This window comes from Cupressus sempervirens, chromosome 8, assembly GCF_028749045.1.
Source record: "Cupressus sempervirens isolate cs-2001-9-10 chromosome 8, ASM2874904v1, whole genome shotgun sequence".
Taxonomy (NCBI): domain Eukaryota; kingdom Viridiplantae; phylum Streptophyta; class Pinopsida; order Cupressales; family Cupressaceae; genus Cupressus; species Cupressus sempervirens.
In genome coordinates this window covers 473,377,941-473,399,621 of record NC_143125.1, presented here as the reverse complement: position 1 = coordinate 473,399,621, position 21,681 = coordinate 473,377,941, and positions in this window count along the sequence as shown.

Below are 21,681 nucleotides of genomic sequence, written 5' to 3'. Positions count from 1 at the left end.
TACATTCGATTAGGAAGGATCAAGTATACAAGCTAGAATTGAGATCTATAGTCAGCAATTTAGTTGCATCAAAAATCAAGTCATCTCATTGTTACTTTCTAACCATTGTAGAAGTGATCTAAATCTCTTAACCGAGTTAGCTTAACATCTATTTGTAAATCCTCTAACAAGGTGGTATTTCTATTTGAAGTGTCTCAAGACCTCTAACAAGGCCACTCCTAATAGGGTGATTAAATCCTCTAATAGGGTCACATCTAACAGTGTGTTTTGTAACCTTTAATAGGGTTGGCTCCTAAAAGGGCTCACTTCAGAAGAGTGAAAATTAGTAACTAGTTGCAATTGGTGTTTTTTTCCAAATTGAGTTTCCACATTAAATCTTGGTGTCAATTGTATTCATGTTATTTATTTTATGCAAATAAGTTAAGTAAGATTAATCATAGATAATATCTTAAATATTTTCATGGTAAGCATCTATTGAGTTATTTTAGTATTTACCAAGTTATAGCATTTGCTAGTGTATGCCAAGTGAATGTGTATTTATCGAGTTACATAGAATACAGTGTAATCAGAGTTTTGATTTGTATTGACATCTAGGGGATATAGAATTTATTTTAGTAGTTACTAATTCACCCCTCCCCTCTTAGTAACTCTTCTTATATGTCCAGTACTTATGGCTATCCTATGATGTGGACTTTGTTTTGTATCATATTTAATCTTAATAAAACTTATGTATGTGATTCAACACCATGGAACCCTTCAGAGATGTAATTGTTATTGTATTTCTTATGTATGTATGTGAGTTATTGTTTTCACTTTTCTATCTCTTGTCTATTTTATCTTTCAAAAAAAATGTTTGGCAAACTTAGTGACTTAATAGGTTAATTTATTTTGAGTTCCCTGGCAGGGTGTTACACTTCTTGTGATTGTACATATACGGATTGGGGTGCCTGACCAATCCTCATGGGAAGAAATCAAAGTGATTTATTTTTAATATCCATTTGGTTTTAAGTGATTTTGTTAAATGTTGAGGGAGGTCCATTGATTTTTGCATAGACTAAACCCTCACAAAATTAGTGTTTTGACAAGATGGAGCCCTAACTTTCCATTTCACTAGTGGATTTTCACAACCACTTGGGAAATACAAGTAAGGAACATGTATTTTATTATTTATAAATCCTCAAATAGGAAGTTTTTTTTTCTATTCTTTCCATCAATCCCTCGGTTAAATATGACCATGTATCTAGCCTGAGAATGATGTTTTGTGTCACCAGTAAAATAAGGAGAGTAAGGTGACTTGGAAAAGGATAGATTTGGAAAATTTAGAGTTTGGTGAACATCTTCAAAGTATTATATTTTTTCTATGTACCCATCTCTTAGGACTTACTATGTGAACCAAGCCTAACTAGGCCTATTAGGTATGTATACATAGTAGGGCTTAAGAGGTGTTGTAGTAGAGTTAGATACTACCACTTTGGAATCTTGTAGAAGGCCCAAAAGGGTGCTCCAATATTATTTTTTTGGCCAGGTCATTTAGAAGTTTTGAAAGTTGTGGTCAATTTTCCTTTTAGGGTGACTTAATTGAGCCTGCTAGCCCAAATAGAGATAAGTGCCTTGTGGGTGTATTGGTACTTAATAAATGGTTAATGTTGGTGTAAATACATATTTTCTATTTACACTTTACTTAATTTTATTGAGGTTAATACATTATTTTATTATTTATTTTGTGAGACACTTAGGAGTTTGCATACCTTTATGAGTTGTCATGTTGACAACAAAGAAGTACACAACTCTAATTGAACACATGGTGTCTACAAATTTGGAGTTTTCATCATTCACTGAGTTGTCATGTAGACAACATAGTTATTCACATTCCCTTTTTAGCACATATTGTCTACAACATAAATTTGTGCGTTACACTCTTGTAGGCTCATCGTCTCATCATCACACTTACTTCCGTGCTTAATGGAGGATAACCCATATCTAGTGGACATGTGCCTAGTTGTATGACGTATCATGTAACTGATTCCTAGGCATTCTAGATGCATCTCAGAAGCCTAAATTATATAGGCGCTCCTAGTATACTTTCATGAATATTGAATCAAATACATATTGATATTCTAATCATACTCTTTTTGGTCTATAGTTGTGCTTGTGTTTTGAGTTCTTAGTTCTTGGGTGAATTTTTCCCTAAGAAAAATTCTTATAGTTAAAATATCATGTATTATCCCTTATTATGAAGTTCAAATAATTGGATTGAGATAGTTAAGGTTGTAGGGTAGGTTTCCATGTTTTGGCCTAGTTTAGGGAAACTGTCCCTAAAGCAAAAAATGGTTCAAACTTGATCTAAGCCCAAGGATATTTTTAAGGTTTTTTAGGGGATGGAAATAATTTTGGGGGATGGTATACTCCTTTGAGAATTTTTTAGAATAGGTGGGAGAGAAGAATTTTTTGTTTGGTGAGCCAACCAAGAAGAGGCTCATAAAGTACTCTTTTGGTTGTATACTATGCATCAGGCAGTATCAAAGAAAAATGAGGTCTTGGTTTTTGAAGATATATATGGTAAGAAGATCCCCTTAAGAGTTAATAATTCAAGACTTGCCAAAATCTTGAGGAAGTACATGGAAGGAAGCAAGAAAATGGAAGCAAAGATAGAGAGTTTGAAAGGAAAGGGAAGAAAGATTGATGAGGACTCTAAAGAAGAAGGAGAAGATGGAGAGGGTGCTCCAAGGAAAGATAGAAAATAATTTCTTGAGATCACAAGTCACTCATTGAATCCTTATAAAGGGTAGGTAAGAAGGATAACAAGGAAGACCTACCCACACTCATTGCAAAGATGGATCTGGAGGGAGTTATACATTGGTTGGAAGCACTAGGGAGTTATTTTGAATGTGAAGAAACCCATGAAGATTAGAGGGTAAAGATTTCTATATCAAGAATGAAGAGCCTTTCCCTTAGTGGTAACTATTTTCAAAGTGAAAGAGTGGATGATAACAAGAAGCCCATCTCCACATTGAAGAGGATTTGTGCAAACGTAAAGAAGCAATTTGTGCTTAAGGACTATGAGGTGATGGTGCATAGAAATTTGCAAGACCCAAGACAAAATGATGTAGTGGTGGACTCCTATACCAAAGGAGTTCCTCAAATTTATTTTAAGGGAAAAAATTGCATTAGAATGAGAATAAAAAATTGGCAAGGTATTTGAATGGGCTCACATATAGCATCCAAGATTAGGTAAGTCTCTTTAATTTTGAGATTGTTCATAAATTCTTTCAATTTGCACTAAATATTGGGGAGAGGGAAAAGAGGAAAGGAAACCAAAGAAATAGACATAGAGGAGGAAATTTCAAAGGAAGATAAGATATTGTGTGATGTGGTAGAGATGGATGTATGCCATATGCTACTATGTGGACCCTAGAAATATGATGTATATGCTAGGCATAATGGAAAGAAAAATGTTTACTCCATAATAAATAATGGTGAAAATTTACAATGAACCCCCTCCTTGATGATGGAAAGGAGTGTTGGCCTGAATGTTAATGGTATTCCCATGGGCAAGTATCCTAATAGTGCTAGAGACATAATTCAGTGGTTAGATGTTGCATTCATGATAGAGTCTATCATTGGTGTTAACATACATGTTATTGTTGTCATTGAGGTTTGTACCCTTGTCCAAAGCCTATGCATGAGGACAACCTAGTGAAACATGGAAACAACCTCCAAGCTGTGGGACTTGAACTGTGAGGTTGAGTCTTCAGAGAAGGCTGGCTTCCTCTTACAATCAGGATGCACCTAACTACTCTTGGAAAGGAAAAGGGAGAAGGAGAGCATGAAAAAAAATCTACCTAAACTAATCTAAAGAGGTGATGCACCAAAATAGAGTGTTCAGACCAATCTTTGCCCATATATGCACTATAGAACCATAATGAAACTAAGGATATACACATTCAGACCTACTTTAATCTAATAATCACATGCAGATCAGAAAACCAAGATGAATGACACAAGGAAAGAGAGATTCACTTATATTATCATTCATAGGACAAGGAGATACAGTCATGCAGATCATAGATCTCTACAAAACACCAGTAAGAGTCAAAGAGTTCTTGCACTTTCATACCAATGGCTAAAGGAGATAAGACAGAAAATCATGTAGTTCAAAAGCACAGGAGAATTTACACTGAGAATCTGCAGAGTAGTAATAGAGAAAATAGAGAAAGGTCGACCCTAAAAAATTCATAAAATTTTGCCTTTATAGCTTAGGCATAACTGGGATGTCCTCCAACTATAATTACTTCGCAACAACCTGCCACTAAGTCCTATAGAGAACAATCATGGAGAAAATTTGATCTAGATATGGATCCAGATGTAATGATATCTGATCTTTTGTGTTAAATAATGCCTTGAGAGGATGGAAATGATGCCATTGATTGTCCTAATTAGGTAGATGGATCAACTGGAGGCGGTGGAGTGCTTTTTTGCATTCAACGTTCATTCTAGAGTGGGTTGCATTGATCATGAAGATCAAATCGCATAAAAATCTTGACTCTCTTCATTCTTGAGCACCTAAATTAGCAGGGTCAGCAAGTCAACTAAACTCTACATCCAAAATGGGCTACGTGGGCCAATAACCTCTTTTTATCTTGCCACCTCGCAAGAGTCCTATGTGGTTGACCATCTCTTTTCATTACTAATTGCACCACCTTGCAACCCTGACCATGATAGTCACATTAACTGCTGGCCGCTAACCATTACTATCTCCACCAGACCCATTGGGACACATTTCACCAAGGTGCTATGTCACTATGCATATCCTCTGAGTAATTTCCCATAGCGAGATAGTGCCTACCATGGATCTAGGCTAATATAAAAATCGTGAAGACTCGCCATATTATTGCGCTATCTCCTTAAAACATCTGGGCCCACAAAATACTTGGCAACCACCTAGCACAACCTAACATCCTCATTCTGGCGAGACCTAGCCCCACTGATCCATGTGGCACAATGGTGCTATGTTGCTATGGGTAATATCCTTGCAGCTTTCCATAGCGAGATAGTGCCTACCGTCGATTTCCTTAGATCTACGGTGATCAACAAAATTGTACGAATGCACACTGATTTGGATAAATGGACCAATGAAATATCAGCACTATACTATGACCCACCTAACAACTACCATTGAGGATAAGCCATAATATTACTTTGGAGAAGGGTGAGCCCATTATGTCATTTGCGCCATGCGTCACCGAGGTGCTATGTCGCTATGGATAATATCCTTGCAGCTTCCCATAGTGAGATAGCACCCACCCACCATTGATTTTCTAAGATCTCATGATGAGCAAGATGGATTTGACCTATCAGTATACCAACCAATAGAAACTAGCCATGTGCCAACCTGTCTGACAAATCCTCATTTGCGGCCTGCCAAGTGAAGCAGGACCCACATTCTACATAGTTATACTTTAGCCAATGAAAAAATTGACCAATTGCCAATGTGTCTAACAAATTTCATCACTAATATCCGATGGGGCATACTTGGGACCCACCTTCCTTTTGATGTCACCATAGTAACACTTTTCGTCTAGGCACTATGTTGCTAATGACGAGGAATACAAATTTTTTGATAGTGCCATAGCGCCTAGACATGGATCTAGCAAAATTCGGCACCAGAGAAACAATGAGGAAAGGGAGGACCCGCCTGAAATGTGTCCAAAAGGTGCTATGTCGCTATGGAAAAACAACATGCAACTTCCCATAGCGAGATAGCGTCAACCATAGATATCTCTTGATCTGACTATGGGGACTTGCGGGCCCACAAAAACATAAAAGTGCACAGGGAAAGAAAAATTATTAGGTTGGCATAAGTATTTTGTGCCCTTTTTTGAATATTTGAATATTTCAAACTTGTGAATGTTAACATTAAATTCAAATGTGGTGATTTTGGCAGGAAGGCAACAATGACCAACAAATTTGGTGACTCACAGGGGATGCTAGCCCGCTATGCATAAGACCAGTGACCTCACGCATCCATTAGGCTATAGAGTCAAAAAGATGTGGATCCTATGTATACTGTGAAACCCTAACCCTACCTCTAAGAGGAAAGCCCTGAAACCTCTGTCTCTGCAACTAGAACTAGAGACAAAACCTTCTTTCTACAACCACAAAGCTTTGAGAAAATTGGCCATCTCATTGAGAGATAGTTGTGCTCATGCACTTCTTGGAAAATAGGAGAGCTGAAAAAAAAGAAACTATTCTACTTATATACATGAAAACTTCAACCTTCATCAAAAGCATGGTTTGAGATAAATCCCATTGAATGAGATGGGCAAAATTTCACCACTAGGCCTACTTAACTGAAAAGCATTGGCCTGCTTGCAATTGATAATCTGATATTGGCCACTCCACAATGCATCAAACTTTGAGTGTCTTCTTGTTTTTTCCCTATCTGCATCCCATTTCAGAACCAAATCTCCCTCCCTGAAGATTTTGACCCTAATCTTCCTGTCAAAACTCTTTTTTACCTGCTGCTGGTGCATCTCTAGGGTTTGCATGGCTTTATTTCTCTTCTCTTCCACCTCCATCAGCTCTGCCATTCTTACTATCATGGCATCATCTTCAATCAACTCTAGCTGATGAGCTAGCTCTAGGGATGGGAAATCCAATGAAATTGGAAGCCTTGCTTCTTTGCCATAGACTAACACAAATGATGAATTCCCTATTGACATTTTAGGTGTTATTGTGTCAGCCCACAGTGTAGTATTTAGTTTTTTATACCAACACCTTTGGTTATCTTCTATTGTCCTTTTCATGATCTTGATCAGGTTCTTGTTGGAGGACTCAGTCAAACCATTACCTTGAGGATAGTAATTTGAGGATGTGCTCAAATAGATATTATGATCCACTACCCATGCACAAATTTGAGCTCCAACAAAAGACTTTGCATTATCTAAAATAATGGTAGAAGGGGCACCAAACCTGGTCACAATTCCATCAAGGAACTCAACAACTAAAGATTTAGTGGCATCCTTCAACGCAATTGCCTCTATCCATCTAGTGAAGTAATCTGTAGTAGCTAAAGTCCATTTTTGACCTAAATTAGAAGGAGGATTGATAGGGCCTATGAAATTCAATCCCCATTGAGCAAAAGGTTGATCCACCTAGATAGGATGAAGGGGAAAAGCTGCAAGCTTCTGTTTACCAAAGAAGAAGGCACATTTTTCGCACTTCCTCACATAGTTATGATAATCATGAAACAGAGATGGTCAAAAGTAACCAGCCCTCATGATCTTCATTTCATTTGTTCTAGCTAAGAAGTGACCACCATCAGGACCATCATGAAGTTCTTTGATCATTCTTTCAGCCTAGTTTGTATCAAGGCATCTTAATAGGGCTTCATTAAAATCTTTCCTAAAGAGGACACCATCAACTATGACATAAGGAATTGACTGTAATCTATATTGTCTCCTTTTAGTTCTATCTAATCCTTGAGGGTATCCATTGCCTAATAAGAAACTCATCATATCATCCATCCAACTCCCTGTGTCACTATTTCTTACCTCTTGTTGCTCTGTCAGTATCATAGAAAATTCCTCATCAGGTTCTTGAGATAATAACATTTGTTTACACAACCCCCTCCCTCTTACCAGCTTGGTAATTTGAATGTCGATATCATATTCCATCACTTTAGTAATTCGGCCAGCTCTTTTCTCACTAATATCTTTGCTCAAAAGGAAATCTTTCACACTGGCATGGGGTACTAACAAATGAATCTTATTATGAGACAGGAGGTGTCTAAATTTCTTTAAAGCTCTGATGACTACAAGGGTTTGCTTCTATACATATTTGTATTTATCTTCATATTCTTTAAGCCCTTCACTAAAGAAAGCCATGGGTTGCTCATCACCTTTATCATTTCTTTGAGTCAGGACAGCAGAAATGCTTGACTCACCACCTAGGGTATAAAGGATGAAATCTTTCTCAAAATTTGGATTCATGAGAGCAGGGGCTAAGGCTATGGTTGTCTTGATCTCTTCAAAACTTTCCTTCCCTTCCTTGGTCCATGTGAAGACCATACCTTTCTTGAGCATAGTTGTAAGAGGTTTCACCATGGTAGCAAGATTAGGGATAAATCTTCTCACAAAATTTATCCTACCTAAGAAACTTTGCAGCCCTTTCTTATGTTTAGGAAGAGGAAGGGAAAGTATTTCTTTTGTCCTCTTTGGATCAATGGTTAAGACATCCTCGGATACAATATGTCCTAATAATTTCCTTGGTTATTAGCAAAGACAAACTTGCTTGGGTTAAGGGAAACCCCAAACTCTCTGCATCTTAGGAACACCTATCTTACATGATCAAAATGATCCTTTGCATTCTTAGAATACACAGTGATATCATCAAGGTAAACTAAGACAAACTTGTCAATCAATCTTTTGAAGGCCATCTCCATTGCCTTCTAAAATGTAGCATCTATATTGGTTAGCCCAAATGGCATCTTACAATAAGCATAGGTACCCCATTTAGTGGTAAATGTAGTCTTGTACCTATTAGACTCTTTAACCAGCAATTGATTGTAGCCAGAAAATCCATCAAGAAATGAAAACCTCTTTGAACCACTGACCTTGGACAAAATATGCTCCATAGAAGGGAGAGGATGGTGATCTTTAAGGGAAGCTTGGTTAAGGTCCCTAAAGTCCACACACAATCTAATTTATCCATTCTTCTTCCTAACAGGGACTAGGTTTGCTACCCATGATGAGTGCTTGATAGGGAAAATTATATTGGTCTCAATCAACTTGGATAGCTCCTTTCTCATTAAGGGTTCAATTTTAGGATTCATTAGCCTCTTTTTTTGTCTTACTAGTTTTACATCATTAATTAAATCTATGGTATACTGAAACAACCTTGGGTCAAAGCCCTTTAAGATATCATATGTCCAAGCAAATACATCATTAAATTCTTGACATGGATGAATAAAATTTTCTTGTTCAATTTCAGAACATACCTTCCCCATGTTTAAGGACTTTCCATTAGCAACCATGACTAGAATTTGATCATCCTCATTAGCAGCTAGGTTCATGGCCCTGCCTCTTGCTTGATCATCAAGATTGAAAACACTCTCTAAGGTAATGAGACCCTTAGGTAATTTGTTAGAACTGAGATTAATGATCTAATCACCATACTGATCTTGCAATCTCAACTGGTTCCTGCCTAAAAATTCTGCCTCATTCTGCAAGAAGCTTACAATTTGCTCATCAGATTCAAACACTTGCCAATGGATGTTTTTATTAGGGATGGCAGGCCTTACTACCACTCAGATTTGTTGCTTCTTCTCCTCCTCAATATTCCCTAGCACATCATAAGATGCACCTATTGTTGCAAGTCTATCAACATGTCTGTTTTCTTTTCTAGGGATGCTTCAAATATCAAATGCATTAAAACCCTCAAGAAAATCCCACACCCTATTTTTATAAGACTTGAGCAAACCATTTTTGGTGGTATTCTGATTTCTCACTTGATTAACCACCAACTCACTGTCTCCATATGCCCTTAAGTCTTGAATTCCTCTTTTTTGAGCAAGTAGGAGACCTTGAATCAAGTATTCATATTCGGCTACATTATTAGTGCAACTAAATTGGAGCCTAAAGGAGAAGGAGTACCTTACTTGTGCAGGAGAAATCAACATCATACCAGCCCCTGATCCATTCTTATTCCTTTATCCATCAAAGTACATATTCCATATCCCACTCATATCTTCTTTAGTACCCACAAGATTGGGAACTAGATCATCTTTCTCCAATATACAATATGTATTGAGACCTGTCTCAAGGGTTTCTAACATAGGGTCAAATTGATATGCATTAGCCCATTCATCCAAGAAAAAATCAAGTATCTTTGCTAGGGGAGTGGTGGGCTCAGTCACTATGTCATTCTCATCCATCTCTAGGATAGGGAAATTCATGTTGATGGGGTTGGGGGTGTAAGATTCAGTATGATGGAGGGCTTGAGGTTCTAATATAATTGATACATTGGCTCCATATCTCATTTTAAAAGACATATATGACCAATCAAAAGATATGAAACCACCTATTTTGGCAGTAAAGTCTCTTGACAGACAAATGGAAAAATATGGCTTGACCTCAGCAACAGAGATATCTTGAGTTACAGTACAACCAGGGCATACATGTAAGGCCATCTCCACATTCCTAAGGATCCCTATATTCTTGAGAGTACTACCATACAAATGTAACACATCCTTAACAATGGGTTTATATTCCATTCCAAAGCATCAGCAACACACCTAGGCATCACTGAACTACTATCCCTTGAATCAATCATGCAATTATGGACTAGTTTGCCCCCTATAATTAGAGAAACATAGAATGGAGAATGTCTAACCTTTTTACTTGTTTCTACCTCCCTTTATGGTTGTACTAGGCTTGTGGAACTTGCCATACTGAGTGTCTGATCCTTTGGTTCAATTCTTGCTACAGCAACCTCTTTTGCATGGGTATAGTAGCAACAGCATCCCACATGGAGATATTCACATTTGTCTTCTTAATTTTCTCTACCACACTGAATGGCATAGAAGGTGTTTTGGTAGAACCCTTGGGAGCTACAATTGTATGGGGTTGAGATGGAATAACTTGAGGATCACTTGTATCTTTTCTGCCATGATTTTGCCTTTGCTGCTGAAAGGTACTTGATTGATTATTTTCTACTTGCTCATGAGATATTGCATTTGAAGTTGAGGCTTGATTGGGAGGAGGAGAGACAACATCTTCCATAGCTCTTCTTTTTCTTCTAGTGTTATGAGCAATGGAATCCTAGTTAACATTACAATGCTCCTCCATCTGATGATTCATAAAAGAGCAATCACCTTGTCTTTGCATATCTAAGGCATCTTTAAATTGGTCCTCCTTGTATGATTCTTTTTCTGTGGGTTCTTGGACTATCAAAGCTATAAAATATTTAGCCTTCTGACACATACAATAGGCATAGGAGTAGTTACAGGAGGGACAAAAATCTTGATCTTGATCCATATTGTTTTGAGGGACTATGGCCCTACTTTGGTTTACATTTGAGGTTGAAGCATGGCTACCCTACCTACTCTGATCAAAAGAATTGTTCTAATGATTAGGATTTGGAGGCCTACCACTGCTTGGAGTTTGATATTGATGAGGCTTACTACCTTGAGCTTGTTGTCTTTCTAAAGTCACCACCTTATTGTATACTTTCTGCATCATAGAGGAGTTATCCTCCAACTTCTTCCCATAATCTTGTAATCTTTTCTCTAGGTTCTTTTCTCTTTTATCCATATTCTGCATCAAAGATTGCATCATCTCTTTGATTTCATCTATCCCATTTGAAGATGTGGAAGCTTGAGGGACTGTGACAAGGGATTGTGATGTAGAAGTTGTGGGGAGAGGAGCCATTGTTGGTTGATGATTTGGAACATCAGGGAAGAAAGGCATAGGAGGCCTTGGAGCTAGCTTACCTCCTTGTATTAGGATGTTCTTTGATTTTATGGCTATGTCATAAGCATTAGGTAAGGTATCTCCTCCCATAGTTTGGATTGTAGTGGCAATATCACTGTTAAAAGCTCTAAGGTAATGTAAGAAGGCATTACCAAGGGTAGGCTTCACTGAAGTAAGTATTCTATCCCATGTCTTTTGAAATCTATAATTAAAATCAGTCATACATTCATGGGGGGCTCTTTTTATAATAGTCAACTACTCTAAAAGTGACAAATAGTCACTTTTATCCTCAAAATGTTTGCACAATCCTACTCCTAATCCATCCCAATCTATTATAGAACTATGAGCTAAACCTCTATACCATTGAAGTGCTTTTCCTTTCAAGGATGAGGCTAGGAGCCTAAATGCAACATCATCCTCTATAATACCATGGATATTGTAGACATTTTCAACCTCTTGAATGTGTTCTGAGGGAGAGATAGAAGTTTCACCAGTAAACTCTGGTATACTTTTGAGGGCAGCTACTGGTATGTCATGTCTTTGGGCTAATAAGAGAGGACTTCCACCATTAAAGGTGGCAAAAGCATGAGCTCTAGGCAACGCCATATAGACAAGTGATCTATTGATTTGTATTGATAGTAGTCTAGGCTGAGATCTAATAGCAAGAGGAGTAGAGATAGATCTTGTAGGTGTATTTTTTACTATTGCACTCCTAATTGGTGATAAAGATATTCTAATCTTCCTTCTTCTAGGGTTTGAAAATGAAAGCTCTTGATACTGAAACTTACCTCTAGAAGATGCCCTTGTTTCAGCTCTGGGCATGAATCACTACAACTTTGGTCTGGAACTAGATATGTATTTAAAGCTCAGAGTCATCAAGTACTTTGAAGAATGAGCCTCTTGAAGGCTTAAACATCGAAGCCAGTACTATCTCCTTGGTATTGATTTTGAAATCTTCCCTTTTGACACCAGTAGGCTTGAAATTTTCATAAAATATTTTTGTCCCACCGAGTGTGCACACAACTATTGTCACTGAGGTTTGCACCCTTGTTTAAAGCCTATGCATGAGGACAACCTAGTGAAACATGGAAACAACCTCCAAGCTGTGGGACTTGAACTATGAGGTTGAGTCTCCAGAGAAGGCCGGCTTCTTCTTACTATCAGGATACACCTAACTACTCTTGGAGAGGAAAAGGGATAACAAGAGCATAAAAAAAAATCTACCTAATCTAATCTAAGTAGGTGATGCACCAAAATAGAGTGTTCAGACCAATCTCTACCCATATATGCACTATCAAACTAGAATGAAACTAAGGATATACACATCCCGACTTGCTTTAATCTAATAATCACATGTAGATTAGAAAACCAAGATGAATGACACAAGAAAAGAGAGATTCACTTATATTATCATTCATAGGCCAAGGAGATACAATCATGTAGATAATAGATCTCTACAAAACACCAGTAAGAGGCAAAGAGTTCTTGCACTTTCATACCAATGGTTGAAGGAGATAAGACAAAAAATCATGTAGTTCAGAGGCACAGGGGAATTTACACTAAGAATCTACAGAGTAGTAACAGAGAAAATAGAGAAAGGTTGACCCTACAAAATTCATAAAAATTTTCCTTTATAGCTCAGGCATAACTAGGATGTCCTCCAACTGTAATTACTTAGCAACAACCTACCATTAAGTCCTGCAGAGAACAATCATGGAGAAAATTATATCTGGATACGGACCTAGATACAATGATATCTAATCTTCTGTGTCAAATAATGCCTTAAGAGGATGGAAATGGTGCCATTGATTGTCTTGATTAGGTAGATGGATCAATTGGGGGTGCTGGAGTGCTTTTCTGCATTCAACATTCATTCTAGAGTGGGTGGCATTGATCATGAAGATCAAATTGCATAATAAATCTTGACTCTCTTCATTCCTGAGCACCTGAATCAGCAGGGTCAGCAAGTCAACTAAACTCTGCATCCAAAATAGGCTACATGGGCCAATAACCTCATTTTATCTTGCCACCTTGCAAGAGTCCTACGTGGTTGATCATCTCTTTTCATTACTAACTACACCACCTTGCAACCTTGACCGTGACAGTCACATTAACTACTTGCTACTAACTGTTACTGCCTCCACCAGACCTAATGGGACACATGTCACTGAGGCACTATGTCACTATGCGTATCCTCTGAGCAATTTCCCATAGCAAGATAGCACCCACTATGGATCTAGGTTGATCTGACGATTGCAAAGACTTGTCGTATTATTGCGTTATCTCCTTAAAACCTCTGGGCCCATGAAACACTTGGCAACCACCTCGCACAACTTGGCATCCTCATTTTGGTGAGACCTAGCCCCACTAATCTATGTGGCACAATGGCACTATGTCACTATGGGTAATATTCTCTCAACTTTGCATAGTGAGATAGCACCTACCATCAATTTCCTTAGATCTACAATGATCAACAAAATTGTACAACTGCACACTGAGTTGGCTAAATGGACCAATGAAATATCACCACTGTACTATGACCCACCTGACAACTACCACTGAGGATGAGCTATAATATTACTTTGGAGAAGGGCGGGCCCATTATGTCATCTACGCAATGCGTCATCGAGGCGCTATGTCACTATGGATAATATCCTCGTAGCTTCGCATAGCGAGATAGTGCCCACTGTTGATTTTTTGAGATCTAGCGATGAGCAAGATGGATCCGACCTATCAATATACCAACCAATAGAAACTAGCCACGTGCCAACCTGTCTGACAAATTCTCATTTGCATCCCACCAAGTGAAGCAGGACCCACATTCTACACAGTTATACTTTAGCCAATGAAAAAATTGACCAACTACCAACGTGTTTGACAAATTTCATCTCTAATATATAATGGGGCATACTTGGGACCCACCTTTCTTCTGATGTTTCTATAGTAACACTTTCTGTCTGGGCACCATGTCGCTAATGGTGAGGAATACATTTTTTTTTATAGTGCCATAGTACCCAAATGTGGATTTAGCAAAATTTGGCGTCGGAGAAACAACAAGGAAAGGGAGGACCCACCTGACATGTGGCCAAAAGGTGTTATGTCGCTATGGCAAAATAATGTACAACTTCCCATAGTGAGATAGCAACAACCGTAGATATCTCTTAATCTAACGATGGGGACTTGCGGGCCTGCAAAAACATAAAAATGCATAGGGAAAGAAAAATTATCGGGTTAGCATAAGTATTTCATGCCCTTTTTTGAATATTTGAATATTTGAAACTTGTGAATGTTAACGTTGAATTCAAATGTGGTGATTTTGGCGGGAAGGCAAAAATGACCAATAGTTATCCTTTGAATACTAATAGAACAACAAAGAGAGATTGGCTTCACATGGTTCCAGGATTAAAGATAAACTTATGCACACTTACGAAAATGTTCTGCAATGTATTTAGAGGCTATAGTTAAGAGTACATATGGAAATATGAATATTGGATAGAGTTACGAGGATTTTAGTCAAGGCAACTTTTAAGCACCATTTATGGAAAGAAGGTATTGTTATTTGGATTTTATCTTCTAACTAAGTTGGAATATAGTTGAGCATGTTGAGACAGAATTTGAAGACATGTTGAAGATGACTTGGTTGAGTTAGCATGATCAAATGTCCATCACATTAAAAGTTATAAAGACTATGAGTCAACATATTGATTGCAATATTGAAAAGATGTAATATTGTAATGTAATGGGTATTGTAATATCTTAAGATGATCTTATATTACAATTTTAAATTGAGAAATCTTCAAGGTTAACTCAATAATTTTTAATAGGACTTGATATAAAGGAAAGTTCATTTCCTTGTACATAGGTATCATGTTTTTGAAGTTGGTGATGAGGTGATGGTTCATTTGAAGAAAGGAAGATTTCATGTTGGAACACATAGTAAGTTGAAGATGAAGAAGTTTGGACCTTGTAAGATCTTAAGAAATTTTGATAGTGGTAATGCTTATGAAGTTGAGTTACCTGATGATATGGATATATATCCTATATTCAATGTTGTTGATTTGTATAAATATCATAAGTTAGATGATGAAGTTGTTGTATCAAATAATTATCCTAAGAAGAAGATTGAAGAGGTTGAATAGATACTGGATCAAACAGTTGGTAAGAGCACAAGAGGAAAAGATTACTGTCAGTATTTGGTAAAGTGGAAGAACAAACTAGTTGAAGATGCTAAATGTGTTTCCCAATCTTTAGTTGGATTCAGCTCAGGTTGTGACATCTCAATGATTTAGGAGAATCATTTCTTTCAACCTCGATTGTCTGATGTAGGAGCATCTTGGATTGCATTGTTATCCTACATATTTTTCGAGTTTCTAAGTTGTTTTCGAGTTACAATGCCTTTCATTGTCAAGTTATCTTTGTTTTTTGAGTTCGCAGTTGATGTAGAGTTCCCTTGGTTGTTCAGTTCAAAGTGGTTGCCGAGTTCCTTTAGTTGTCAAGTTTGTTTGATTGTCGAGGTCTCTGAGTTACAACATTTCATTTGGTCTTTTATGTGTGGTTTCTAGTTGGAGCTAACATTTCCATTTAATTTTGTGATAGGTATTTGTTGCGAGCCAACTTGTGGCTTGTTTTGACATTTAATGTAAGGGTCTAATAAGTTGGTATCTGCATTAGGCCAACTTGTAGTTGTGCATGTATTTAATGGGATCTTAGGTAGAGATTTAGGGGGTAGTAGAGTAGGAATAGCATAAGCAAGTAGGAATGTAAAATTTATCATTGTGGATTGAGTTTGAATTGTAATGTTAGTCATAACCCAGAAGGCCTTATAGCTGGGCATGTATTTGATATTTTGATTAATATTTAAGGTATTTTTGGCTCTTATATCTCCTCGAGTTTTTGTTATTTGTGTTTTTTTCTATTATGTTTACTCTCAGAAGTGGCTTGGATAGTTGGGTGTGCATTTGGCCCTAGTTATCTAGTCCCTCCCAGTGCTAGGAACATACTTCCATCTCTTAGCCCATGAATAAATTATTCTCTCTCATTATTGGTGTAAATAAGTATTTACTTATTACACTTTACTTAAGTTTACTTAGGTTAATGCATTATTTTATTATTTATTTGGTGAGACACTTAGGAGTTTGTTTACTCTTATGAGTTGTCATGTTGACAATACTAGAGTAAGCAACTCTAATTCAACACATGGTGTCTACAACATTATTTTTCATCCTACACCTTTGTAGGCTTATCCTCTCATTATCACACTTACTCCTATGCTTAATGGAGGATAATCCACTTTTGGTGGATATGGGCTTAGTTGTATGACTTATCAGTATGTTGATTTCTAGGCATTTTGGAAGCATTCCAAAGGCCTTTATATATAGGCACTCCTAGTGTCCTTTCATATCAATACATATTGAATGAATATTATATCATCATTCTAATCATACTCTCTTTGGTCCACTTTTTTTCTTGTGCTTGAGTTCCTTGGTCTTGGGTGAATTTTTTCCTAAGGAAAATTCTTACATGGTATTAGAGCTGAGGAAAATTCTCTTCACAAAGTCGTTTGAGACCATTCTTGCTTCAACACCTTGACCCAAATCCATAGAATATGTAGATATTGATAGTGTTTAGAGCCAAAGCGAACCTGACCATTGTGTCTAGAACGTCAATTCAATGAAATTTGACTATAAATTTTCCTATCCAACAATAGTTAAAATTGAGGCAATAAATTTTTTGCAAACCAAAACCCAAAGGCACGATTTGCAGAATTGGTATGATCATTTTAGATCTCTGAATTTAAATTTTAGATCTAGGTATTTTATCATTTGAATCTCCACTATTTTTTCAGATTTGTATTATTTTTCAAAAAAAAAATTGGTCATCAGGCCACTAGGAGAGATTTATTGCAAGCAAAGATTTGAGCTTGCAGGTGCTAATTAGATATTGGCATCATATTCAGAAGATCAAAAAACTGCCAGATCAGATTTTGTTTTATCCAAATCAAACATCTAAGGCCAAACATAGAGCCATTTGATTTTTGGAGGCATGACAGTGGCAATTCAGGAAAAATAATTACAACAACAATTTTCAAACAGTGATATCTCCCTCATACGGACTCCTTTTTGCGAGCAATTTTTTTGTTTTGGGGTAGAATTTTGTGATTTACACATTGGTGCAGGTGGTTTGAGATCTTTATTCTTGAATTTTTCTACAACTCACAAATCTTAATTTTTTCCAATTCAAATGCTTAATATGAGCTCATCTGGACACATAATCAGGTTCCCTTTTTTTTGAAAGTGCATTTTTTTTTGTCTACTTTCTAAATCTACAATCAAATTATAGGTTTTGTGGATAGAAATATTTCTTTCAAAAATAGGCCCTAAATTGGCAAGTGGCTATAAGGTGCCCAAATCATACATTAGGGGAGTTTAATTGCTTATTTCTTCATTTTGGGGGATGCATACATTTATTGATCTCATGGAAGAGTTTTGTTTCACATGTCAATTTGGAATTAGACCACCATTGACAAAAAGGAACTATAAAAAATGGAGTGCTTTAGTCATTGATCATCTAATAAGTGAGCATATGGAAGTATTTTCTTATTCATGTTCTAATGAACTGATCTCTGACACTTAAAACAACCACATGTTAAGAGACTCTAGGATATTATTATACTGAATATGATTTCAAATACTAAGTGTGTCATTAATAAGCTCATTCACCCATATGATATGTGGATGGCTCTTTGGAAAAAATATGGAGATCCCACAATTCTTCCTTATCTAGATGATATTCTATCTTTAGTAGCCTCAATATTGGTTCGTCCAACTCCACTTGAGATCCCACCTCTTGATACTCTAGTTGATTCTACTGATCCAATTCTAGCCACAGATGCTTTGGATTCAGTGCAGCATGAAATTACATGTCTTCCTACTTCAGCTTCATGGGACAACTTCCTTCTAGATATTACAGGTGTAATGCCCCGCCAAGGGATCCAAAGAATTTTACTAAGTTTGCCAAACAATTTTATTTTTTTTTATTTTTTTATTTTTTAAACATGAAAGATAAAACCATTCATAACATTTGCGGAAGAAATAGCAACAATTCAAATGAAAATAAACATAAAATATATACATAACAGGCTACATTCTTTAAAGATCCCTTAACGTTGTATCACATTTAAATTAACTATTCATCTAACATCCCATCCTTATGAAATAACAATGATACATCCAATGTACTTAAACAATATACAAGTGTCCTTTTGTAATTATATTTTAGTTTAGCTCAATCATCCACTGTACATATCACAGGGTATGAAAATCTTAAAAGAATAAACATCCAAGTAAATAAAGTACTACATCATCATCTAATATTAATCCATGATGCAATAACATAAATGAAATCACATATCATACATGATACATCATCACAAAAGATATAAACATCCATCACAAAAGATAACCATATATCACAAACATAAATAACTAAGTGCACGGTTCCTCCCAACCATAAATAGCATCATTAGACCATCGTGGATCCTAGTCATCCCTCCGTGTGTAACATTCTAAAGCACCGAAGAGATCATCGATATTAACATAGTAGGAATGTCACTCCTAAAACATCCTACTAACATGCAAAGTAAAGCATAATAAATCATCAACTAACATATGCAAAGTAAAGAAAATCATCAATATAAGAAACATACCAGTAAATACATCCATCATAAGGTATATTATCTATCATAATGCTCCAAGAACATAATGAAGAATAAATACCAACCAAGGATACTCCAGCTATGGTGTCTCGGATGGATCTCAAATGATAAGAGTGAAAATACACTACCACCCGACCGCGTGGAACCTAAGTGGTCCACTCCCACCGTGCTGAGGAGATAATCTCAAGTCCTAAACAGGATATCAATACACATAGCATAAAAAGTTCAGGAATCCTAAAAGTATACTAACTCAAAAGTTCTAACACACACAAAATCGACATCTAATTCTTAGAGGCACACAATGACATGTAGGAAACCTAGTCTGCAAGCGGGAAAGTTTCATCGCATTTATCACGTACAAGTTACCCTGGCAGTTAGCTAAACTCTACGGGTACATACTGATCTCATGTGGCCACTAGTATCCTCTCATACTGACGAGGCATACTATGGAATGCACGGTCACAACCATGCATTCTCACTACTCCCATCCTAGCCTGTATAAGTACTCAAGGCATGGGCGAGAACATCAAAAATTATCTTTTTAGGTTCATTTAATCCTCATTTAGTGTTTAAATGTTATCACTTATTAACCAAACTTACAATGAGTTACCCTAGTAGCCACTTAGGGCCTCAGCCCCCATTGCAAGCCACTTCCTGACACTACAAGTAGATTACCTACCCTAAGCTCATGGAATCATAAATCTCAAAATCATAAAAGATAATCGATAATAAAATCATCAAATATGCATAAAATCATCAAGTATCCATAATAAGAATTATCAAATCTCCAAGATAAGAATCATCAAATCTCCATGAGCATCTGAAAAAGCATCCAAAGAAAATCATGATCACAACAGTTCTCTATTGGCAACTGAAAGCATCACTGATAATCATAAGTATCAATTGGTTCTCAATAACCAAAATATATCTCAAGATAAATGATTCTCAACAAGCAACCAAGAATATCTCAAAATCATACTGATCGAAGAATCCAAAATGGTTGAGTCAAACATGTCACAACATGACATCATCAAGAAATAAATCCATATTTCAGTCTCATCATGGTGACTAGAAAGTAATCCAAGGATAACTGATCGATGACTCAAAAATGATTAGCTCAAGTGTCTCATACACATACCTCTCAGCTTCACACATGAAGACTGATGAACAATAACAATCAGTAAATACAAACATTTCATAGAGCATACGATCACATTACCATGGTTGGGCTTATAAAGATCGAGACCAAATAAGATCAACATGCCATCATATCTCATAACCCCCGAGCCTCTGGTAACATCCTAGGACTGGTCAACACTAGTCAACCCAAAATCCAAAACAAGAAGCATATAGAATACACGATGCAAACACATATTTTGATTTACTAAATTCACATAGTTGAATAATGTGTAGGGGTTTTCAGTTTTCTGTTTGTAAGTATACTTTCAAGTGTATAAAGTTATCATCATTTGACCTACAAGTCAACCCAATTGTTCCCCGATAGCATTACCCTTCCATTATTAAGAATTACACTCTAAGAATAACTTAAAGATAAATATTTACTCATTAAACTGATCATCACTGACCTTTAATTAAATTGCTCTTTATATTTAACCATGATCCATATTCTAATTGATTAACCTTTCAACTTTTTTAGGATCATTATTCGTTATATTTTAAGAGGACCAATTATCATTCTTCAAATAAGAGATTATAACTTTATTAAAATGATCAATTACATCAATCAATTAACATAGGTCCATATTCTAATAGTCGTCAATTAAATATTACTAAGTCTTCACCATTAAATATCTAAGGTCATCATTCAAGTCATAAGAATAAGACCTATCAACTTGATATCAATATTTCTACAATCTTATTAAAAGAATTATATCAATTAAATCTTCATTACTTAACTTAATCGTTAATTAAATCTAATTAACTCTCATTGATTGATTTAATTAATAATTACATAATCATAGCAAAGTTCCAATTAATATTAGTGGACTAATAACTAACTATAATTCTGTATGATAAAAGTCAACTATAATTCAATAATCAAATGATCATATTAATAATTCAATAATAATAATCTTGTTAATAATTAATAACAAGCTATATTGGAAATTTATTAATAATTCTATACTAACCAAATTCATCACTCTTCAACAAAGTTCCCATTTATATTTTAATAATAACAAGTTATAATAAATCCCCAATACTAAGTATTATTATCTCAAATAAAGTTTTCCTATGTACGACAATTCAATTAATTAATACTCCAAATTATTAACTAATTCAATTTGATTAATATCTTTTACAGTACTTCAATCATTAACTAATCTCCTTTAGAGTAACTTTGTTCGTATTAGTTGATAACTATTTAGACTATTTATACTATTATTTATTAATAGTTTGTTAGACCCAACAAACATTAATAAATAATAAACTTATCACAACTATAAATAAACAATCTAGAGAACTTTTACATAGAAC